At 40.4% G+C, this 25,463-nt stretch overlaps 1 protein-coding gene and 1 long non-coding RNA gene across 3 annotated transcripts in view; one reads left to right on the forward strand and one right to left on the reverse strand.

The window, feature by feature from the left end:
- Nucleotides 1–25,463, reverse strand: part of LOC105476220 (ETS proto-oncogene 1, transcription factor) — a 128,245-nt gene that overhangs the window by 65,051 nt on the left and 37,731 nt on the right. The window lies entirely within an intron of this gene.
- On the forward strand, nt 21,341–25,357 carry LOC139357619 (uncharacterized). Its single transcript, XR_011611165.1, has 2 exons — nt 21,341–21,667; nt 22,363–25,357. It is a non-coding gene; the product is annotated as an uncharacterized lncRNA (long non-coding RNA).

Consider the following 25,463-nt stretch of genomic DNA (forward strand, 5'->3'; position numbering starts at 1 on the left):
GAACTCCCAACATTTGACTGCAACTGTAACCTCTGCCTCTGGTAAGTTTTAACACACATGCTTACCTTCATCTAAACCCAGTTTTGTGCCCTTGAAGCCTTAGTAATTTGCAAGTTTCCTACAGCAAATCGGGGAGGAAGCCAGGAACAGAAATATATCTGACTCCTGGTCTAAACTCCAGATTAAGTCCCTCCTTAGTGACCAGAGGAAAATATTTGTATGTGATAGTCCTAATTTTTGAAAGAACAAAGACTGTTGCAATCCAGCTGTGTTTCCAAAAGGTATGAGAAAACAATGCTGGCCTCCAGATGACAAGAACAGACACTTCTGGTCCTGGGAAAAGCCTAGGGAAACAGCTGATGAATGAATTGTGCATTTACACGTCCAAATGAACCACAAAAAAAAAAAAGGTTCTTGAATCAATCCTGCCTTACTCACTATGAATTCATCAGGAGAAGAAGTGAACAAATCTAGAGTTGCTTTGGGGAATTTTGTTTTGTTGATGTTGTATTAAGAAAATGTTGGCATTTTTTAATCCAACATTGGGTTGGATTGGTGAGTACTTCTCTATTTTCAAATGCAGATTCCTCGGAGCAACTCCTTTCTCTCTTCCCCAGTCTGCTCCTCAACTTTCTTCCCCAGACTAGCCTAAACACTGCTGCTAACATCCACCAAAATTAGATACTAAAAAAGCCCGCCATGATTAAACTGTAAACACTTTCCACTCTAGAAATGAGGAAAATTATTCTTTCTAATTCTTCAATGGTGACAACTCAGATAGTCAATCATCCTTTTCCTAACCCAGTCCTGAAGCACAGAAACAAAATGTGTGAATGTTCAAATCAAGGAATGGGGTTGCGTAAAGCAGGAGGTTGGAGAGAGAGCCAGGCGCCACCACAGGCTGCCAGGAAAGTTACATGCAGATGATATTAATTATGAATATTTATGCCATCAGAAGTTATGCATCTAACCCTGGATTTGGATGAAGAGCACTAATAAGGTCATGTTAAAATATTTTTTACATATTTGAGATATAATAATCCCATCACGTCTGCAAGGGTCATGCTTCATTAATCTAATCAATATTAATAAATGAAATTTTTATTCATTCTCTTTTTAGGACACAAGTAGATTTTTCTAAATGTTCATATGGACTTTAAGTGATACGTCTATGTTATCATATGCTAAAAAAATGATGCCTAGCCTAGTGCCTAAGACATTACAGAGCTCAGTAAATATGTGTTGAATGATGAACTATCAGCTTTTTGGTCACTATGGGCTTCCTAATTCAATGGTTAAGTGAATTTGATATGCTCTGGCTTGTGAAGATGAACTAAAAAATGTCAGGGGCTGTGCCCTTTTCCGTTCATAGTAGAGCAGAACCTCTATCCCCAACACTCACAACAATTCAGTTACATGTATGCCTCAGTGTCCCCACCAACCAAACAACAGCAGCCAAGTTTTGCCTTTCGTCCACTTGGGCAAGATACTTCAATACCATATCTGGTTTTTAAGGCACTCAGGAAAAAAAAAAATCAGTCAAAGAAATACTTCTTTGCTTGTGCTTGTACTGCAGCAGTCTGTTCCTCCTGCATTTGGGAAAAAACAGAATTGTATTTTTAAGCATTCCTTAGACTTCAGCTAATTATATCCTACCAAGTGCTGAATCGCCTTACACTAGGAATTTCAAGTCAATAAGGGCCAAGAAAAGTCTGCAGGAGTTGGGAAACAGAAGAGTGGAGCTAGACAATAATATTAAGAAAATAGTCACCTTCATACAGGAATTCCTCAAGCACATGGAGTATGTAAAAAGCACACTTTCTTTTTTATTTATACTCCTCCCTCAACTCCACCCCAACTTCAATCAAAAAGAAATATAAATATACACTTAATGTTAAACAATCATGGAAGACAGGCTTTCCCTCTCCAGAAGTGTCCTAGCATGTTGTCTACTCCTGAGTCTTGAACTTCAACAAAACAAAGAATCCCTGAGTTTTGAGCTAAAATATGCTTTTCTGAAGGTAGGTACAAAAACATTCAGACCACTAACGGCTGATCCAGAACCAGTTTATGACTCACAGATGTTGATTTACTGGTATAAATGTAAGATTTAGAAAAAAAAAAAAAAAGCCCTCAATTAACAACAACCTGTCTGAGCTGCATTTGTGGTCTCATTTTTCTCTGAGAAAAGGCAACAGTCTCTGTCATACACAGAAACAGGCTTTGAAAGCTTACCTCTAAGGCAAGTGGTTTTTATGTGATAAGTTTAGTCATTAAAAAGCACACTAGGGAAGAAAAATGCCTGGCACTTCAATATCTACATTATCGAGCAGCAATAAAATGGAAAATTAGAGATAGGAAGGAAAATTAAAATAACTCTCTTAATTAAACTTGGATGCCAAAATGCCTTAGGGTCGGTTAAGGGACCCAAGTCAGGGGACTCAGATGGTATTGTAGCTGACTGCAGGCTGGCTCTGTGACCTCACCAAAGCCACTTAACCTTTTTGTGTCACAACCTCATCTCTGTTTCAGGGAATAAAATCACCCCTAGCTCTCCCTAGAATGGAACACAGACTCATTGGCTATTGTTTAGAAGGCACAATAAACAATGAGGGTAGGAGGAGCTGCAGTCAGGAGGGAAGAAGGGAGGGTGGGGTGGGGTTGGGGGAGAGGGGAGGACTTGGAAGCCTGTTTGCCCTAGAAAGCTCTCTATAAGAAAACAAAGAGCATAGTAGTGTGGGCTTTGGAATAAGACTCAGGTTCAAATTCTTTACCAACTAACCAGCTGAATTGCCACAGGTAAGTCATTTAAACAATCCTGAACCTCAGTTCCTCCATGTTTCAACTAGGGATAATAATAGCACACACCTGTGAAGGCTATTTGAATGATTAAATGAGATAATGTATGCAAAGCATTTAGCACAGTGTCTAGGTGTGAATTAGTATTTGATTATTTTTATTAAGATCCAGTACACAGTAGAATATGTGAGAAATCACATTAAATGTCTCTCTACAGCCATCCCTTTGCAGAATAGCTTGGATACTCAATTTACTTGAACTATCTCCAGGGAGAGATAAAACAACTATCACCACATTTAATTTAAAAATCTCTTCAAGCCCCTTCCTCAGTTCTTAAACTGGCAACCTGCCCAGCATCAGCCTCACTTGAGAAATTCCAGAACTACCTGACCAAAGAAGAGAACTACAGATTTATGTTTGTTTTGAGTCACAGAAAAGTGATAGTTTAAATTTTGAAAGAAGATCACATTTGTGGTGCCTCTTTGGAGACAAAACCTTAGGTCTTGGGTTTGTCACATGGTAGAGCTCAATGGGAGTTTATTAGTGTTCTCCAAGTCCAGTACTCCTATTTACCAGAGGAGAAAAATGAGTCTGAGTGAGGAAATTATTCTTCCCAGGGCCACACAACCTAAAAAAGTCAGTGCGAGTACCAGAACCACATGCCCCGATAGCAGTTCTCTCCCCGGCATCTCCTTGCACTTACTTTGCATTTCACTTTGGCAGGAGAAGGACCAGACACTTTTGAGACACAAGGCAGGATACAATGGACATAGGAGCAGATAGATGAGCAGACTCAATTTCTAGAAATCCAACTTTTTCTCTACACTGGATGTATTGTCTCTGGGCAAGTACATTGCAGGATAACCATACTATGGTTCCCTGTGGGAGACAGCTTGGCATGGGCTGTCAGGAGAGAAAGGGCCTGGGTTGGCTCTATTGCTGTCTGCAGTTTCTTTAGACTATAATTATGAACCATTCAACTGCATCTGCAGCCCCAACAATGTGGAATGGATTGGCCTAATCCACAGACCAAGCGACATTTTAAAATCCAGCAGTTTAGACACGTATTCCTCTTGCAGCGAATCAAACATGGCTCAGACAGGAAGAGACAAGGAGCTGCCCAAGGTTAGAGGGTTCTGAGGTCTCATCCACACCCAGTGTTGTGTGCCTTCCTGAAGCAGGCTGAGCATGTTGCCTGGGATTGCTGTGAATGCAGAATGCAGGTTACTCTGTGAGCCTTTGGGGATCATGTAATTGGGATTCCAATTTAAATTGTCCTGAACTGGACTCTTGAGGAGGTAGAGGGATAATGGCAATAGCACAGATGGCAAGAGGACCAACGTCCTTTAATAATATGACAGAAGAGGACAGTCAGTCTCCTAGAAGCTCTGCATCCCAGGGCTACAGGATTTCACCCACGGTCCAAGGCTGCAGGTGGTTTCATCCTGGCAGAAGGCTAAGGCCTTCCTCTGATCTTACTCTGCTTTTCTCTTGGGTTACAAAGACAACATCAAACTTCAAAACAGATGTTCTCTGCAGTTGTGGTTTGAATCTTACATTAAGACAATTTCACTGTGGAATCTTTTCCCCTCTCCCCACTACTTTCATTTAAAATGCCAAATCAATTGCCCCAAAAGACTAACATTTACCACCCTAGAGATCAAGAAGCAGAGATGAGTGGAGCACAAAAAGGAGAAATAGCCCTGAAAGGAAAAGGGACAGTGGTACAGGAGGAAGTAGTGGAAGGGAAGTCCTCTGAGAACAATGGAAGGGGAAGTTGAGGACAGAGAAGGAGAGGAGATGAAGAGGTAGAAACACAGTGATTTTATGTTCTTGTCATTCTGGGACTTCAGTCCCCAAGATTTCAAAATGCAGTTAAGACCTAGTAAAGTATCCCATACTTTAATTAATTGTCCTGCATGGCCAACAGTCATGGAACTACAGAAAACAGATAAATGGGAGGTCCTCATGCTGGAAGACATGCAAAGGATCCGGGATAAAATGGAGGTGAAAGGATCTCCGGAGGTCACAGAAGACACAAGAGAAGGTCAAGCTGACAATCTAGGCAGAACACAGAGTGTGTTTCTCAGTCTTTTTCTCACATGTACATTTGCCGTACACAAAGAATTTCCCTCACAGAAGCTGTCACCCCACCCCTGCAAGTTGCCACTTTTCTGCTCAGCTCAAGAACACACTCCTAGTACATATTTGAATATGCGTGTCAGTCTCCTACACTCTTTAAAGGCAGCAACTGAGGTTCAGTCATTATTACACTCCATGGTGTTTAGCTCAAGGTAGTAAGAGCCCTATAAATTATGTTGATTATTTAATTAATGAACAGTTAACTTCCTAACATCCTGTAACATTTTTACAGAAAAACAAAGCTCAGATACCAGTTTTGTTTTGCTTAGTTCGGTCTAAAGTGAGACTCAAATTTGCCCAAAGTTAAAATTAAAGAGCCAACCAACTGACTCATTTCAAACTAAAAAGGTCTTCATAAAGTTTTATTCTGTTCCTCCCATTCCTCCCATCCCCTTAAAGGAGAATGTTGCTAAGATCACAACATTCATTTTATTTTTTATCTAATTTTTTATTCTGAGACTTCACGTAAAAAATGACATTTGGCTCAGCACAAAGCAAATCAGTTGTTTGATCGTCAGCCTGGACATTTTATACATCATGCTATTCATATTCTCAGATGGCTGCTCAGAAGCAGTCTTCAGGAATTTCCGAACTTTGAGTTGAATCTTTTATTTCACTGGTTACCACAAAGGTAAGATGTGTAACTGCTATATATATTATTTGTAAGATAAGGGAAATACATGAAATGAACTCAATTTCCTCCATCTTATGAGAAAGAATAGACTGTTACATGCTTTATGGTGAGCCAGGGTGCTTATCACAAATCCCTTTCACCTTCTCAAGTTTAATCTGTCAGGACTCTAGAAGCACTGTATTTTGAAATACATCTTCTGGCTATACAGATGAGTCTATAGTGAGGAAGGGTATGGGATGGAAGTAGAAATGGGGGTACATGGGGATGGGCTGAGAGTGAAGATGGAAATGAAAAGGACAGGGAGGATCAAATGGAGCTGCTACCATCTAGCAGGTGGCACAGAAACATATAAAGCAACCCTAACCACTCTTGTCAAAGTAGAGTATTACTCTCTGCACTTCATGGTTTGTATCTGCTAATGGGTAATCAAGATGTTGGAACAGAAAAGGCAGCTGATCTTAAAGCCTAAAAACCAAGGAAATATTGGGTTTGGTGAGGGCTTATCATTTCTCCTGAGTTCTGAGGGGGAATCATGAACACACATTATTTTACATCACTTCTTCCAGAACCAGTTCCATATAAGAGTCCCAAGAAAAATTGATGTGTCACACTGAGAACATCCTACTTAGCCAGTAAATATAACATTCTTTGAGTATGCCATTGCAGTCATCCACAAACATTTTACTCAAGAATCTATGCCTATCTTACCTTAGGCATCCTTCATTGAGCAGCATTACAGTGTCATAATGAATTAACATGAATCCTAGTTTCACCAATGCTAACTCTACCAACAGAGGAAATAAAATGCACAGCACTTTTTAAGTTCCCATGCTGCTTCAATCCTCTTTTCTGGTATGTACTCTCCTGAAAAGGGTGCACAGAATCTAAGTTTCATAAATATGCAGGAGCATAAATTCATTAAAACAACTTTAGGGTATTCAATGTAGTTATTCATATTTAGAATTTACTGAGCATCAAGCATGCCAATGATGTAAAGTTGATAGATTTGAATAAGAAGCTCAAAAAGGGACATGTCAGTTTCTCCGGCGTTACAGCTCACATTTGATTCTCAGCTCTTAAGGACCAAAAAGAAATGAAGTCTTCTTTAACTTACAAGAAGCCAGCTGTGCTCAATCCACATCTTGCATCAGCCCTGTGAAGGAGTCAGAATGTAGTGGATGGTCCTGCCCATGACTCATGAGGTGGAACAAACCCAGCTCACATCTCATCTATCTGGACTGGCTCCTATACAATAAAAATCTTTCTTCCATTGAGTTGGTGAAAAGAAGAGAAGCAAAATGGGCATGTGTGACATGCAAGAGGGCGCCATTTAATCAGACAGGTCTGCGAAACACTTTCAAGAGTCCAGGGCTGGCAGTGATAGGTAATGACAGGTAACGTGCAGAATGAAGAAAGCAGAAAGCATATAGAAGTTGTTTCTTAATGGAAACGTGTTTCATCAGAATGATCAGAAACATGTGTTCTCCGCAGATTGGGAAACCATCTTGAAAGACTTCATCGCAAAAAGGCCTTGGGTAGGAAGTACCACAAGGGACCTATCCCAGAGGGGTAGGAGGAGGTGCAGCTGGGTGGGGAGCTGGCAATGGACTGTGAGAGGAAAGAACAAAGGCCAGTCAGCGCTCTCATGGCAGATTCCCAAGAGAGAACCCTTTCCAGGAATTTAAAATTCTGAATAATTGTTGAGAATTTTTTAAAATCAAGAAGATTATAAACTTTTCTTCCAGGGGATTCCACAGCATTGAGAGAGACCAGATGGCTGGCAACAAAATTCTAGACCCAGGAAAGGTCCAGCCTCTACATATCTGTCCACTTGTAGTGAGCTAATGCTTTCTCCTAGAGAGTATTTGTCTAATTGAATTGAATTGAACTGAGGTGTGGAGGTAAAAAGGCTATTCCAAATAAGTGTTCCTGTTTCCAAATAGTCCATACAAAAACCTGCAGTTTCTTGCCAAGCAGAAACTACCAGACTTTGGTTTCCTCACTATCGAATAAATTTAAACTCTAAAATAACCAGGGAGGCAACATAGTAGAATGGGTTAAGAGCACAAGCTTGGCAGTAGATAGACGAGAGTTTGAATTTTAGCTTGGCTGCTCTCCAGATGTCAGTCTTTGACCTCAGAAAGCCTCAGTTTCTTCATCTATAGAATGGAGATGAGGAAAGTACCTAGTTCACAGAGTTGAACTGAGATGAGATGAATGGGTGCCAAGTGCTTTGCACTGTGCGTGATGCAGAATGAGGACTCAGTAACCCTTCATTGCTATTATTAATCTTAAAAATCAGAATTGTGACTTCGGATTTAGTGAGCATAAAATTTTCGTGAATGTTAATCCAAACTGTGGTATATAGTATTCTTAAGAAGAAATAAGGGCACAGTGTCCTCTCTTCATGTGTGCTGTTAAAATCATGACATAGTGACAAAGATAATTTTTGGTCTAGGTATACAAATCGCGCAAATCCTTGACACCATCCCTCTTGGATGAAAGGGGATTGCTTCCCACTATGTAGATGTGAGATACAATTATGAAAGTTCTAATCATAGACTCACAGCTACATCACAAATTAGCAGCAAAGAGAATATGTACCCTCTTGAATTCCTTCCAGTATTGGGTTCTCCACTCTCTGGATTGCACGTTTGATTTTTACAACCTAAACAAAATAAGACCTTCTTAAGCAACTGGCCTCAGCATTTGACTTTCAATCTGGGAAGAATCCCACATGCTATTCAATGTGCCCCCATAGCACTCTGCTTGAGGTACTTCCCAAACTAGCACCCATTAGACAGCATATTATTGCACTCACTTCACAGAAGTCTTTTTCTGTGTTATCGCATCTTACATTTTCCTTGGCTGTCTCTTTCGCTGCCAGCCAACAGTTTTTGTCATTTTTGTTGTTTTGTTTTTTTGTTTTTTGAGACAGGGTCTCGCTCTGTCACCCAGGCTGGAGTGCAGTGGTATGAACAGTTTAACTTGTGCTATAAACCCAAACCTCTATCTATCTCTAATTGTACCACACACATACATTTTAGCTACAGAATTCTGAACCTAGATAGCACTCCCTGCAAGCTTGGACTTGCCACTTGGAATTCAGATAAAGCATTCTGCTCCCTGGTGTTAACTACCTATGCTGACCAGTTGCCCAAAAGAACCTTAGGGAAAGGTTTCTCATCTTGCCCCTTGGGTCACCAGTCAAACCATCGGTGCTCTTAGGACCGCCCTCTAAAAACACAGAATTTGCCATTTACATCAGCTATGTAATTTGCATTCTGGCACTACCATCGCCTGGCGCCTAGCCATCAAGGCTGGCAGCAGAGAGCAGTCATAGTCTTCTCGCTAGTTGCCCGCTCCATTTTGGCAAGACGAATGCTGTATCACTGGGAAAGCAGACTTACTTGGTTTTCTGGGGGTGTTTAGTTAAGTCACCCCACCTCAGCTCCAAGTTGATGGAAGTGTCACTTTGCCCTTTCCAACAACCATAGCAAATAAATGATGGGGACATACTCCAAAATGCACATGGCTGAGTCCTCTTGCTCTCCTTTTTTTTCCCAGTGACTTTGGGGAGGTTTGGGCAGTGATCCTGCATACACAATACAGTTCTTGTTCTTCTTTTCTCTACAGAGCAGCCTTGAATAGCTCTGTCTAAAATTATTAGCAGGGGCAGCCCTAGGCTCCAAGAGATCACAGCCCTCATGCTGGGTCTGAACAAAGACCCTGCTTTTCCCCAACAATTAGCCCTGCAAAAAAGGACATCTATCTCCCTCTATTAAAACCACCACGTGCCTTCAAGTCAGCCCATTGTAAAGCTAATTAAATAACACGCCTCTCTCCCCATGCAGGTCTCCTGATTAGCTTTCCTCTGTCAGAAACCTCTGCAAAGAACCCAGTGATAGACAGGCCAATGTTCCGCTTCTCCTAAGCCCCACCCCCATCGCCAATTAGCCATCACCTTTGAAAAGCCATCCTTATCAATGTTGGTGAGTTTGTTCACGCTCCATATCCATCCAAAGCCCAGACGCTAGTCACCTCCACCTTAAAGGAATGGATAAGGTTCATACTGCTTTTAAAATAAATTATTTGGATAGGCAAAAGTTTTCATCACAGTGTAAAATCTTTGGCCAGCATTCCCCACATCACAGTACACAAGGGCTGCCGCTGCCATTGCAGGAGAGCGTCAGAGGACTTTCCCGAAAGTCAGAGAGCCTGGGCAAGATGCAGCCAAGGTGGCCATTCCCACCAGATTTCTAAAAACAGGATGCAGAAAACCACCCCTTAGGTTAAACTCCCTTAGACACTCCTTACCGCCAAGCAGATAAAATGCAAGCACTGTCCAAAAGGCCAAAATTGGTCCTCTTTACCTTTTGACCACACGTCACCTTCTCCCCCACATAGGGACCCTGCTCTCTAACAATCCTGGACTTGTGGCAATCCCTTGAGCACACTCTAGTTCTTCGCTCTTTTGTGCATTTTTATAGGCTTTTTCCTTTCTGGAAAGCCCTGGTCTACCTGCCCAGCACCTCTGTCAAGACTCAGCAGCAAATCACCTCCCCCATGGTTTCCAGGGCCTTGCTAGATAAAATCAGGCACTTCCTCCTCTGAGCGCTCAGCAGCACATATAGGTTTCCAGTGGGGCGCTGACATTACTGAAAATAGTCTGAGCCCCTCAAGAACAGGAATCGTATTCTACTCAAATTTGAATTTCCAGCTTTAAACACAAGGACTTAGTGAATGCTTAATAAGTGTTGGAAGAAGAGATAACTGAGTAACTGAGTAAATGAAATGAATAAGTAAAAGAATGACTTAATGAATGAATAAAATAACCACTTTATACCAAATGTGATGTAAGATGGTACATTCAGGCCTACTTCCAGCTTCACTACAGATGGCCTTTGTGCATAGTAAAGGGCATTATTATTTTATGACATGGTTATCTTTGTTTGAAATTGTCAGATCTCATACACACGCACACACGTTTACACATGCACTTTTTAGATACAATTTTTTAAATAATAAACATGGAGGGAGACCAGGCCAGGTATTTTCTAACTCTGCTTAATAGTTCTAGAGCCTAACTTTTCAAACTAGTCTTTGAGGTTTCTAGCTCATTTAATCTTCAGACCATACAAACCTTTCCTTCCAAGAGTTTTTAGGAAGACTCCCTAGTCTTCTTGGATGTCCCATATAGATGAGTAGATGACTAGACTATAAAAAAATCCCATATACAATTTAAGTTTTCCTTGAAATGCTCATAGACCTCAAAATTAGCAATGAAAACAAGAAATTTTTTTCCTTTTTAAAAATATTTTATTTTATTTTAAGGTCCAGATACATGTGCAAGACATGCAGGTTTGTTACACACATAAACATGCGCCATGGGTGGTTTGCTACACCTATCAGCCCATCACCTAGGTATTAAGCCCTGCATATATTAGCTATTTATCCTGATTTTCTCTCTCCCCCATTCCTCCAACAGGCCCCAGTGTGTTGTTCCTCTCTCTGTGTCCATGTGTTCTCATTTTTCATCTCCCACTTATAAGTGAGAATAGACGGTATTTGGTTTTCTGTTCCTGTGTTAGTTTGCTGAGGATAATGGCTTCCAGTTCCATCCATGTCCCTACAAAGGACATGATCTTGTTCTTTTTTATGGCTGCATAGTATTCCATGGTGTATGTGTACCATATTTTCTTTATCCAGTCTATCATTGATGGGCATTTGAGTTGATTCCATGCCTTTGCTATTGTGAATAGTGCTGCAATGAACATACGCATGCATGTTATCTTTATAATAGAATGACTTATATTCCTGTAGGTATATATCCAGTAATGGTATTGCTGGGTCAAATGGTATTTCTGGTTCTTAATCTTTGAGGAATTGCCACATTGTCTTCCACAATGGTTGAACTAATTTACATTTCCACCAATAGTGTGAAAGCATTCCTATTTCTCCACAGCCTTGCCAGTATCTGTTGTTTCTTGACTTTTTAATAATCGTCATTCTGACTGGCATGAGATAGTATCTCATTCTGGTTTTGATTTGCATTTATCTAATGATCAGTGATGTTGAGCTTTATATCATATGTTTGTTGGCCACATAAATGTCTTCTTTTGAGAAGTGTCTATTCATGTTCTTTGCCCACTTTTTAATGGGGTTTTTCGTTTTGGTTTTTTTTTCTTGTAAATTCGTTTAAGTTCCTTGCAGATTCTGGATATTAGACCTTTGTCAAATGGATAGAGTGCAAAAATTTCCTCCCATTCTGTAGGTTGTCTGTTCACTCTGATGCTAGTTTCTTTTGCTGTCTAGAAGCTCTTGCATTTAATTAGATCCCATTTGTCAATTTCTGCTTTTGTTGAATTGCTTTTGATGTTTTTGTCATGGAATCTTTGCCTGTGCCCGAATAGTATTGCCTAGATTTTCTTCTAGAGTTTTTACAGGAAAACAAGAAAAATTAAAGGACTTGACCAAATACATATTGAGCTCTGCCAAATCCCAAACATTTAAAAACAACCAAAGTCAATGAGTGGGTCTCATCCCTGACACATCAAGTCTTATGGCAAAAATCACTCACTGCCAGATAAATCCTGTGTACCTTCATCTCTCTGCAGGATGACATTTAGGGCCAGCTCTTTCCTTGTTATTTTACCACCACAATCTCAACTTTTGAAAAGTTGTGTCTTTCTAATATTCATGGGCACCTTCCAGATAGAAAGAGAAATTAAGGCACAAAGCAACAGAGGAAGATTCCATGATCATGCAGTTAATAAGTAATTGTATCAGTAAGAGTTCGTAACCTCCAACCTGAGATGAAGCGAGCAAACACTGTCATTCATTTGGCAGTCACTTTGTTCTGGCAAGGTTCCTACTTGTTAAAGTGGAATGCTCACTTTATAATGATCATAATGGATTAAAACCTGTAAAATTAGACTCTGGCTGGCAGTAAGTTCTTTATTACTCTCCCTTACCACAGTGTGCCTCCATTCTCAGATGCTGCCTTAAAGAAGAGTAATCTAAGACCTCTAAATACATAAAAAATAGGATAATAAGTAAAGACAAAGATACCTGCATTTTCATATAGATTTGTCTCCTCCAGATACAGCTTGGCATGTATACAAAGCAGCCATTGAGAATTGAGCATGTAAAAATCACACCCGTTAATTTGTCAAGGACAGAAGGAGTAAACTATAAGGCAGAAATAAAACTGTTTCAACAAAGATAAATGGAAAACATGGTTGAAAGAGAAGAATGATTTGAAATGAATAAAAGTGTGAATGTCATAGTATTAATCAAATAAAAATATAAGATGCATACAATCAATATACTTTATTCAAAGAGTAAGAAAAGAAGAAATATGTATCATAAATGAACATTATCATGAGATATCAGGTACAAGAATTCAATACATTGGGTAAACAGATTGTAGAGATCTTAAGATTTTAAAGAATAGCATACATTCTGTGGTCTAGCAAAAGCTGTTTTCTGATCCACTTGAGATTGTGAATAATGTTAAGGGACATAACAGACAAATCAAGACACACAAGATAACAGACTCTCATCAGGAGGAGGAAGAGCTTGGAATTGGTTGAAGGGAGCAGCCGTGTTGACAGTTCATGTCAATACATTCCAGTTAGCAGGTTACTTAAGCAATGACTTCAGGCTAAGCTGACCTTGTAATTCTGCAAATCAGATCCCATGGAAGAGCAATTAGGAGACATTCATTTCATACTCTCTTCACAAAGTTTGAGTCATTTTAAATTTTTTTTTGTGTCAAACCTCAGAAATAAATATGAATACACATCAACTCTTTCTTTTGATTAAAATAGTAGGGATGCTTTACGTTATCTAGCATGAAAGATCACAAAATAATTCCAACACTATCACCTCACAGTACCTCTGAGAAATGCCTAAGAGGTGGGAAAGGATCCCAGCCTCACTGTATGCTGTATCTGCCCAGGGCTCCGAGATTCTCTCCAATGTTTTGCACAACTTTGATCCAAGTCAGCTGTGCAAAATCTGAAGATGCATATTAGCTCAACTCTTTCAAATCATTCATGTGTCCAAAATCACTTTCACCTGCCACTCAAAGACCTTAGAATATGGTTTTCTCCTGCCAAGTCTTTTGTCGTCATTTGTTGGTTTTTTAAATTAGACCTTTTATCACTATGTACCATAATTTACCTGAGATAATATTTTCCCACTAACACAGAATGTGTAGAGGGAGAGGGAGGGAAAGCATGGCCTGGTGAATACAGAGACTATTAATCCACTAATTCCTACTTATCTCCACTCAGAGTGGGAATAAACAAAGCTGTCATTGGAAGGTGGATACAGTAGGATCCCAAGTGATGTATCTGCTTGAGTTCAAGGATGAACTGGAGGAGGAATTAAATCACAGTTGGGTATTAGGGGAAAGGAAAGGAAAGCAAGGACTCAGCTCCCTTCCCCTGGGAACTAAGAAGCAAGGGAAACTGACATGAAATAAACTCCTGCACCCAAAACATTCAAAGTCCAGTGCACATCTTCCTAGCAGCTGCAGCAGGAAAACACTGGAAAACCTACTAAATAAGAGCAGCTGGTCATAGAACATATATTTCTAATTGTGCTTTTTTACCACTTATACGTGTATATTGGAATTCTGTAATAACATGTTCCAATAAAGACTTCAGGACAAATAGGACGTAGCATTACAAACACAAAAACAATACTTTCTGGGAAATGTTCCATTGTTTTAAAGCTATATATCCCAAATTCTTCACCAAAGGCCAAATAAGCACCTACAAGAAGGGAGAAGAAGTAATGAGACAGGGAAGAGGACTTAGAAGATGACTTCAGGAATAATATGTATTGATACCTTCAATACAAGAAGTGTTTCCGCTTTCCTTGGATTCACAGTATTTATTCCCTCAAATTGAATATATTCATTTTCTTAAAAGTCTGGTATATGATAAATTCAGTAGATTTGGGATGTTTGCCACACAACTGTTAGTGACTTTCTTTGAAACTTACCAAAGAAAATACAAGAAAAGTGGAAAAAAAAAAATAATACGGTATTAAGCAGAAACACTTGCATTAAATGAGATTTAAACAATTGATTTATAAAAGTATGATGAAATTATCCTAGAAAAGTCTACCGACTTATTTTTTCCTTCTTAGAGTTCAAACACCCAGAATTAACTTAAAAATTAAATATTTGATTGTAATTCAGGAGGTAAGGGGGGCGTTAACCTTCCTATTTAGAGATGAGGAAATTGATAGCCATTTAGCATAACTAGATTTTCAGATTTGCATTCTTCACAAATTGTGCACATAGTAGCTGCTTTATGTTGCCTTTTCCTGGTTACTATTATTTCACATAACATGTCCAAGGACCAGTACAGTGTTTCATACTAGGCTACAAAGTCAGGCTCACCTGAGCTCAAATTTGAAGTCTGTCACTCACAAACAGTGTAGCTTTTGGCAAGTTATTTCAACTACATAAAGCTCACTGCCTGAAAAATTTACTTGTCTGTAAAATGGAGTTAATAATTCACAGAATCTTTGGTAAGATTTAAACAGGGTAATGTATGTAAAATGTATGGCAGTGTCTGGCCAAAAGTAAAGAATGAATGGTGGTAGTTTTATTCAGGTCAAAACACCACACACACACACACACACACACACACACACACACACACACACCCCAAACCAGGTTTGAACTCAGATATCCTCAAAATACTCATGCATTGTAGTGAGCAGTGCTGAGGAACCACTTAATACAAATAATTATTTTGCCGTAGATAAAGGAGGCAGTTCATAAATGTAGGTGACATATGTATTTAAAAATCTCTGTCCACAACAGTGAACAGACAATGGGGAGAGAACACTCGTTTAACAAATAATAGGGGCAACCAGATACACACATGAAAAAGAAAGAAACTGGACCCCTGTGCATAAAAGTTAACTCTAAGTGGATCAGAGACATAAATGTAAGAACTAAAGCTATAAAGCTCATATAAGAAAAAAAACAGGATTAAGTCTTCATAACCTTGTGTTGGGCAATAATTTCTTAGGTACAATGCTAAAAGCACTAAAAACAAAAGAAAAAATAGATAAATTGGGCTATATCACAACAAAAACCTATGGTGCTGCAAACTCTAAACATCCAGAAAGTAAAAAGACAACCCACTTTATGGGAGAATATATTTGTAAATTATATGCCTGATAAGGGACTTGTATTCAGACTATATAAAGAACTCTTACAACTTAACAAGAAAAAGACAACCCAATTTTAAAATGGGCCAAGGATTTTAATACACATTTCTCCAAAGAAGGTATATAAATGACCGGTAAACACACGAGAAAAGCTCAATATCATCAATTATTAAAGAAATGCAAATCAAAACGACAATGAAATACTACTGCTCATTCACTATGAGGGTACTGGATAAATTGGAACCCTTTCACATTGCTAGTAGGAATGTAAAATGAAGCAGCCACTTTCAAAAACAGTTGGGCAGTTCCACAAATAGAGTTACCATATGACCCATATCACACAAAAAACTTGTACATTAACGTTAGTAGCAGCCTTATTTATAATAACCACAAAGTGAAAAGCACCTAAATGGCCATCAAAGTATGGATAAATAAAATGTGCCATGGCCATATAATGGAATATTACTTTGGTGATAAAAAGAAATACTGATGCCTGCTACAACATGGTGAAACTTGAAAACATTATGCCTAGTGGCCAGTCACAAAAGATCACATATTGTATCACTCTACTTATGAGAATTCCAGAATAGGCAAATTTACAAAGATAGAAATTAGACCAGTAGCTGTTGAGGTGTGGAGGTAGGAGGAATGAGAAAGAATGAAGACCGACTGCTAATGGATATAGGATTTCTATTAAGAAGAATAAAAATGTTGCCAGGTGCAGTGGGTCATGCTTGTAATCCCAGCACTTTGGGAAGCCAAGGTGGGCAGATCACCTGAGGTCAGGAGTTGGAGACCAGTCTGACCAACATAGTGAAACCTTGTCTCTAGTAAAAACACAAAAAATTAGCCAAGTGTGGTGACAGGCACCTGTTATCCCAGCTACTTGGGAGGCTGAGGCCGGAGAATCACTTCAACCCAGAAGGCGGACAGAGGATGCAGTGAGCAGAGATTGTGCCATTGTACTCCAGCCTGGGCAACAAGAGTGAAACTCCATCTCAAAAAGAAAAGAAGAAGAAAAATGTTCTAAAATTAAATTGTGATGAGAGCTGCACAATACTGTAGATACACTAAAAAGAACTTAAATTGTACACTTTCAATAGGTGAATTGTATAGTATGTGAATTATATCTCAATAAAGCTCACCTCAATAAATTCTTTTTAAAAAAGAAGTTGGTTTTCTGGAGGTGAAGGCAAGAGAAATAAAAGAGGGAGAATATCGTATCATCCAGGAAAGCCTGCCTACTGGGGTCTATGAACATCGTCTTAAGATCATTTGCTTCACCGAAGTTCAGTGGAAAAACGTCTAACATTTCTGTGACCTTCTTTTCTAAACTTCCTAAGTGGCTTAGAGAGAGGCTGCCCGGGAAACTCCAAATGGAATTTAAAAATATTATCTCCTGGCTTTATAAACAGCAAGGAGCACTAATGAAGTGAGGGAGCAGCGGCCCCAGGAATGGGATATTTCATTCAGGTTGGGAGCCCCGTGTGGAGTCTAAGCTCATCTCTGAAAGCAGCAGGAAGGCCACAGAGAGGCCAGACCAGGGTGAGGGAGGTGAAAATCAACACAGGGGAGAGAAGAAAGAATAACAACGCTCAAGGATACATAAAGCAGAGCCGGAGTGGCCACTCTTCCAAACACCAGTAAAACAACCCCTTTCCAAATCGTGCTCTATCCTCATTCTGCCAACTAAGTTTGGATGATTGAGTGCTCCTCAAGGCAAACCCCCTCACCCTGAGTTTCACGTGATTGGGAGGCCTCAGGAGGGTCTCTCCATAATTCTAGTCTCAACAGGACCATCCCTCTCATCATTCCCAGTCCCCTGGTGCTCACCAGCTCTGCCTGCTTGGCTGTGTCTGTCTCAGCATGGCAGCCACGTTGCGTGATGTTCCTTGAGGATAAGACTGAACCCCACTTTATAGCCCCAATGCTTCATGAAGAACGAGGTCTTAATAAATATGTGTTGATTAATAAGGGACGAAATAAAGATGCTCTAATGTCACTAACACCCTAAACCAGTCACTAATTTGGAATTACCCATGATCTAATTGAGGACCAAGACACCAACCATCCCTCCACTAGCTGGGACAAGTTTGGACAACCAAGATACAAATAGTTATCAAATCCTCTGCTCTGTGGCAAGTATTAGGCTAAGCATTGAGGATACAGAAATAAATGGCGAAGTCCTTTTGCCTTAGAAGGAGAGGAGCCATAACACAAAAAGTCTTCTGAGCTGAGCTTTGGGTGTTATTCTAAATTACTGCAAAATTTGTGTTTTGTTTTGTTTTGTTTTAATTTTTGTTACTTCTTAACTGATTTTTAAATCTTAGGTAGTACCCCCAATGACCCTGACAGATTAATTTAATAACCTGGTTTGCTTCTCCAGCAGACATTAACTGAGTGCCCGTGGCAATTTAGGCACTCCACTAGGTACCAGAAACATGACAAGGACAAAGCCCCTGCCCTCAAGCTGTACATAGTCTCAGAGGAAAGACAAAACAATGATTATAGTATGGTGCAATGATCTCTACAATACATGTATTCACCAGTATCATGGGAACACAATTGGGGTCTGAACACAGGTATTGAGTATAATAAGGGCTGCATACGAGAGCTATGTAGAAAATAAAGTAATGGGACTTGTGACTGAATATGAAAATATAGTGGCCGTCTGCTGCTTTTCTCTCTCTAGTCTTTTCCTTCTTTTTCCAGTACAGGACCCCCCATTTTCCTTTAGGAAACTGTCTCTTTTAGCTCTGGTGGAACTGCTGATCACAGTACCCCTACACCTACTATTCACAAAGGTAGTAATGTCCCACATGGTGAATTAGAGTGCCCCACCCCCATTATTTCTTTCATTGCCTTCGGGATGTGCATACAGACCAGGAATTTTATATAAAACCATCAGGAACAAGGAATTCTTTAATGAGGTCTATGACTATGGACTTCTCTTCTTCCACCAAAGCAGACGTGAGCTAGAATGAGAGAAAAGGAAAAGGGGAAGAGGGAGGAGGAAGAGCAGGAAGAGGAGAGGAGGGAGGAGGAGAAGGGTAAAAGACTTGAGAAGATCATTGGATTCCCTAGAATCCCCCAGGCTGACTCTTCTACTGGACTTCCCATCTGTTAAGTCAGGAAATGCTTTCTTACGCTGAAGCTAGTTTGAGTCAGGCGTCTGCCACTTACAAACAAAAAGATCCTTCCTTGGCCAACACAAGTGTGAACGTATTTAAAAAAAAAACAAAAACAAAAAAAAACAGGGGAGAGGGAGTCATTAACTACCAGTTCTCTAGCCTGGTGATTGGTAGCTGATAGTGACCTTCATCAAAACAAGAGAGACGTTAAAGACACCAACAACCCCTCCACTAGCTACAGAGTTATAGGTTACAGAGTCAAGAGAAAGCAGCGAGCTCAGTTTTAAGTCTGAAGTATCTGTGTGTGACTCAGGTGAACACCAGTCACAAAAAATACCCATGGAAGACACCCTCCATGTATTAACCGTTAAGTGATGGCACCAAAATGCCTTCCCTCCCTATTATTCTTTGGTTTATAGATTTTCTTTAGGACCAGCGCGGTGGCTCACACCTGTAATCCCAGCACTTTGGGAGGCCGAGATGGGTGGATTACCTGAAGTCAGGAGTTCAGGACCAGCCTGGCTAATATAGTGAAAACCCGTCTCTACAAAAAAATACAAAAATTAGCCAGGCATGGTGGCGAGCGACTATAATCCCAGCTACTCGGGAGGCTGAGTCAGGAGAATTGCTTGAACCCTGGAGGCAGAGGTTGCAGTGAGCCCAGATCGTGCCATTGCACTCCAGCCCAGGCGACAAGAGCAAAACTGTCTCAAAATAAATAAATAAATAAATAAATATTTAAAGAGGTATTTTTTTACAATAATTTATTTTTCAAAGTAAACTGAATGTGATATATATGCACATAGAAAAGTACTAGTTCACAGTCAGGAAGAGGGAAAAGATTATGCATTTCAAAGCTACCAGAACAGTGTAAATTCTCTCCCCCATCTTTGCAGCACAACTTTCCCTTCTGTTAAAGACAGGGAAAAATGATCACTCTCCAACTGCCCATTCTGACATAGACATTGGGAAATTTGGAAAAGGAAAAAAGTAAGTGACCAGTAACAATGGGGGAGGTGCAGACGTACATTTCAGACCTTCTCTCAGCCCCAAAAATCTACTGGTTGAGTTTTCATATCAGCATGCCCAGCTCGTGCCTCCTTTTTGCCTCTCTCGCTGCAGCAGAATTAAAAGATTACTCTCAAACTCAACCGCTCTCCTTTCACATCTGGCCTGCTCTTTCCCACTCAATCATTTCCTAAAACATTCCCTTAAATTCCCTTAAAAGGTTGTGAAAATTTTATCTTACGTGATAGAACCAGAAGGATAATAATTAAAAAAAATTACTCATACTCCTTCCGAAATATCCTGAAAGATATTTGAGAGAGGAGGTAATTTATAAACTCTAATAATGGATTGCAGAGTCATATTTTCCCCTCACTAATCTAAATCCCTCTTTTTCCACTTAATCTCATTTTGTTCTTAGTCCTCAGTGGATCTAAAAAACAGCTGCTGACTCCCTAATGACATTTTAGGAAGAGTTAAGTCTACATTTGTATTTAATCTTAATTAACCTTATACTTAATTCCAACTTACTGCTCACCTAAAGCTCAATGTCTGTGAAAAATAAATGAAAACTCTGAAGAGGAAAAGTCAAGCAAGAGATGTGTGGATACATGTTATAGCACTTAATGGTATGGTACTATTAAAGCTGAGTACGTCCAAATTTTGGAAACTGCCCTAAATGTCATAAGAAAGTCAGTTCCTTGTATATTTTACAATTTATATTAAAAGCTCTTTGAGATAAAAATAGGTATAGAGCAAGCTGTTTCTTCAATTGCTTTAAAAACCTGTGAGATCAGAAAGGAATTTTGAAAGGGCAGATGGAAAAGTGATTAATTGTTTACTAAAAAAAAAAATAAATAAAAAATAAATAAATAAATAAATATATATATATATATATGGAATTTCCCTCTTCTGTAGCCCAGTTAGTAGGGCTGAGAGATGCAGGCAGCCCTAGGGAAATGTAGGGAAATGTGGATAAATGTACTGAGGCTACACGCCTAATCCCTGAGCCCCTCACCCCTGCCTACTCCCAGTTCTGCTCAAAGACACTGCAATTCCATTCTTTTCCAAGGCTCTCCCTCTCCCCGTCTCCAGAGCAGCAGCCTTGCATCACATTGAGTTTAAAATAAAGAAATGCTTTTCCTAAAGAATTCGCACACAAATAATCTCATTACCCCAGTGCTTAGGTTTATACAGCAGACGTCTTCTGCCAGGAAAAGAAAAAAAAAAAAAAAAAGCGCTCTACACTCACTCACATGGAACAGCTGCGAGGAGAGAAATGGTATTTAATTCATTGTGAAATAGTCAACAATGGCTACACTGCACTTTTAAAAGCCTTTTGATAGTAAAACCCACAGGGAACAGCCCATCCTGTGTGCTGAAAAGCAGCTTCCCCACAATTAGTCTCTCTATTCAGAGGTCTGGGAAGTCTGTGTAAACTTCAGCACGTGCTATGTACACTGTGGGTAGCTTCAAGGGTATAACCTTTCAGAAACTTCTTAGGGTTTAGTCTTGCTCAGTGACTCTGTCTGCTCACGGAGCTGGCTGGTTGCGGGGAGGGGAGGTGGTGTAAGGGGACAAAGGGAGTATGATGCTTAGGTGAAGACGTAAGCAAACCCTCTACACCCTAACTGAATGCCCAACAAAGGAAAAACCATTCTCTGGAGGAGCTTTGCAAATTATCAGGCTTCCTCGTGCCCTTAAGTGACCAATATTGGACTCCAAGAAACCAGAGAGAAGATACAAAAGAAATCAGGTAACAGTGTCTTGTTTTCCCTTTCTCATCCCTGTGGCATTTGTATGGGTCTCTGCTTTGTGAGAAAGCTAGGAAATCTTATCTATTCTTATCCTGGAGGTGGGCAATTGTCACAAAGGGTGAGACAGCAATGAAGATGTGAACAAATGTTTGGGCAGGCAAAATGTGTATGGTGGTTAAGAACATACACTTTGGAGGAATATTTACGTTTAATTACCAATCTGCCTCCCAGAATTAGGCTTCTTTGGGGAGGTAAGTCTTATTTATCTCATCTGTAAAATGGGAATAGTATCACCCTCATAGGAATGTTGTAAAAGCAAAAGACCACATATGTGCGATCCTCGGCATACAGAAGGTGTTTAATGAATGGTAACCACTGTACCTCTCAAGCAGCTCTAGAAGAACAGGCTTTATTTTGGACTTTCTGGAGTAAGCTTACTAGAATTGGAAGAGAATGGGCTATGAGCTATTTTTCATCTATATTTTAATTTATAATTGATCAGTTAAGAAGCAACATAGAAATATGCACAGATATCTAACAGGAAGTTCAGAGGGATCTAAACCATGTTAAAAACACAACAAAAGATTAAAATTCAAGAAAATATTGCATCATGGTAGCTAGTTTTATTGTTCAGAAACTTTAAATTCAGAGTTTTCAAAACCCAAAGTATTGATGAGATGTCCAAATATTTCAGGTATGGTCGAAGTGAGCACAACAACTTTCTATTATTTCTAATCTCTACTCAACTCTCCAGGAACAGCCCACAGTCATTTCTGTCTCAAGGAGCCAGCCACTTTCATTATAAAACCCAAAATTCAACCAGTGGACATTCACCAGGATGCGAACTCTAAACCCTGCTCAGCTAAGAATATCCACCTGATGTATTGACCAAAGATGAAAATGCTAAGACATTGCTGGGAAGTTCAAAGTAGTTGACTCGGGTTGGGTAATCTGTCTCGACTGGAGAAGTCTGAAAATGGCCTCCACTTTTCTAAGTGAGTTTGTAGCAGTAGATGTAACAGTCAATGGTTCCAACAGAAGCTGATGATCAGAAATGAGGGCTAAGACTCCAAAAGAATGACCTTGGTTCAGGAGCAGTGAGCTGAGAGAGTCTGTAGCACCCAGGAGTTTCTCTGCCATAGTCATTCCTGTATACAGTCTCTTGGCCATGAGGGATTGGTTCCAGGACAATTCCTTGCCTAAGATACCAAAATTCATATACGCTCAAGTCCCTGATATAAAATGGTGTAGTATTTGCAAATAACCTATGCGCATCCTCTCATACACTTTAAGTCATCTCAAGTTTACTCATAATACCTAATACAATGTGAATGATATGTAAATAGTTGCTATACTGTATTGTTTAGGGAATAATGACAAGAAAAAGTCAGTACATGTTCAGTACAGATGCAAATATTATTAACGGGTTTTTTTGTTTGTTTGTTTGTTTGTTTTTTGCTCTGAAGTTGGTTGAATCCATGAATGCAGAACCCATGGATATGAACAGCCAAGTGTACATTGTTTGCAGTGGGGAAGGGGTTAGCTCTGAATTTCTGTACCCCTATTCCCTTTAGCAGCACTATTTCTACATCTTTTCTTCCCTACATGACATAAGGATGCTGGGGAAAATCTATTGTGCACTAGAAAGTCCATGAGACGCAGGTCACAGTGTGACTTTCCTGTGGTGCTTTGACACAGACTGAAGCTCCCCATCCCTACCTCCAGCTCACTTTAAGGAGGTCCCAGGTCCACAGTTTTCCTGGGGTGTTTACAGAGATCATCCTGAGGAGCATGAAATGAAAAAATATGTTAAAGAAAAAGGAGAGATCTGGCTAGCCTTTGGGTAAGGCATCATGCTTCTGTCTCAGAGACAATGGAATGGAAACAACTTCCAGATTTAAATACACTCTCTTGGGACTGACCAGAGCAGGGAGAAGGGATTTATAGGAAGGAAGTTTATACCAGAGAATTCATCCCAGTTCAACAAAATATGCATTGCGTACTCTAGAAGTACAATGTGCTAAGTGCCGCAGGAAGGTACAAATGTACCTTTCCCTTGGAACAGTAGTTTTTAACCTCTTTGGGAGTCTCAGACAACTTTAAGATCCTTAAAAAAATTTCTGCACAAAATTTCAGCAGGATCACACTTTCCTGAAACTCCCCTGGGCAAGAACCCCAGCTCCATGACAAACAGCAGGTCTAAGATATGGCAAAAAGTTGTCAAGATTGATTTTTTTTAAAATGTATGAGGTATGTAAGATACCCAGTAAAAACGGCAAAGGAACTCTGTAGCTACTTAAATCACTGGTATTTCTGCCTCTCAAGCACTACTTCAGCAAGTCTCAGGAGGTATGGAAAAGACCGATGACACAGCTTTGAAAACTGGTGGCTTTGTTTTTTCGTTTTGTTTTTTTAATTCCACCTAACAGAGACCCCAAAGTCCTGTTTTCTTAAATAGCAAGAAAGTTGAAAGAGGCAAACAATTCTTCAAAGGTCATGAGGAATCTAACTGGGATGTCCAGGAATGGAATGGGAAAAGCGTATGCCTATTTTAAAAAATAGGGATGGTGGGGAGGGTGTGGCCAAATGACTAGATCAAGATATGGGACTGAAAGCTGAGGGGCCACTCACACTGGCAGCTTTGGGGACAGCCAAGGTTACCCCATGCTTCAGTGGGAAGGTGATTTTTCTCAGAGTACAATTAGGCCTCATGTTTGACTGTTGACCTCTGTCCCATGAGCTATGTAAGTTCTTCAGACAGCAGTGAGGGAACAAGTCAGTGAAGATGGAACCCGGAGGCATTCAATAGGGAAAAAAAGAGGGAGAAAGAAAGAAAAAAAAAAAAAAGAGCGAGGAAGGAAGAAAGCAAAGGGAAGGGAAGGGAAAGGAGTGAAAAAGAAGTGAGAGAGGAAGGAAGAAAAGGAGGGAGGGGAACCCTGGGCAATTACGGTAATGTATGAAAAGGTAACCTATGAAATCATGAGTTAAGAGCCTTCTCCACGCCATGCCTGGTGCTTTGCCATTTCCACATTCAATACGGTGTTGTTGTTGTTGTTGTTGTTGTTGTTGAAATTTCTCCCTTCACAGTAATTCTGTGAGGTCGGCACTATTATATTACAAGCGAGGAAACTGAGGCTCAGAGGGTTCAGTGATTTGTCCGGGGTTGCACAGCTGGTGGATGGCAGGGCTGAAACCTGTGCCCCAACCAGCCCTACCCAGCTCTCTTGATCCTTTGTTAAACGGTAACGACACACACTCTTACCTATCTCTCTATCTCCACAACCTATCTAGACCTCCCTGTAACCTCTTGCAAAACTAAATCTAAGCCCAGAATCTCTTCTGTTCCAACCGTCTGTTTCTTCAGCCCCGCTTGGGCACAGGCGCTGCCACAGGCCGAAGGGCGAGGTTCAGGCCGAGGCAGCCCACGCCCGTCCTCTGCTGCCTCCTCTCCTGGGAGTGGAAAGCTCGTCCCGGGACGCCCCAGCTCCCGGCCGGCTTCGCCTGCGCCCGCGTTGCTGGCAGCGCCGGGGTTAACCCGCCCGCCCTGCGGAGCAATGATTTCTGTTTTATTTCAGCAGGGGAAGTGTGTGCTGCCTGATTAGCCTGATGGTTTCCTCTTTTCCCATAACCTCCAGACCCCCATGGCCCAAGTGTTTACTCTCTGAAATAAAAAATCTGCTGGTGTTTTTCTTTTTGTGTGCTCGTGTATTTTGGGAGGATTGCAGGGGAGGAAGGCGGGGTGGGGTTAGGGACCGGGAGGCTGGGGGAGGGGAGCGGGCCGCCTCCTCCAGCTGC

Source organism: Macaca nemestrina, chromosome 12, assembly GCF_043159975.1.
Source record: "Macaca nemestrina isolate mMacNem1 chromosome 12, mMacNem.hap1, whole genome shotgun sequence".
NCBI lineage: Eukaryota > Metazoa > Chordata > Mammalia > Primates > Cercopithecidae > Macaca > Macaca nemestrina.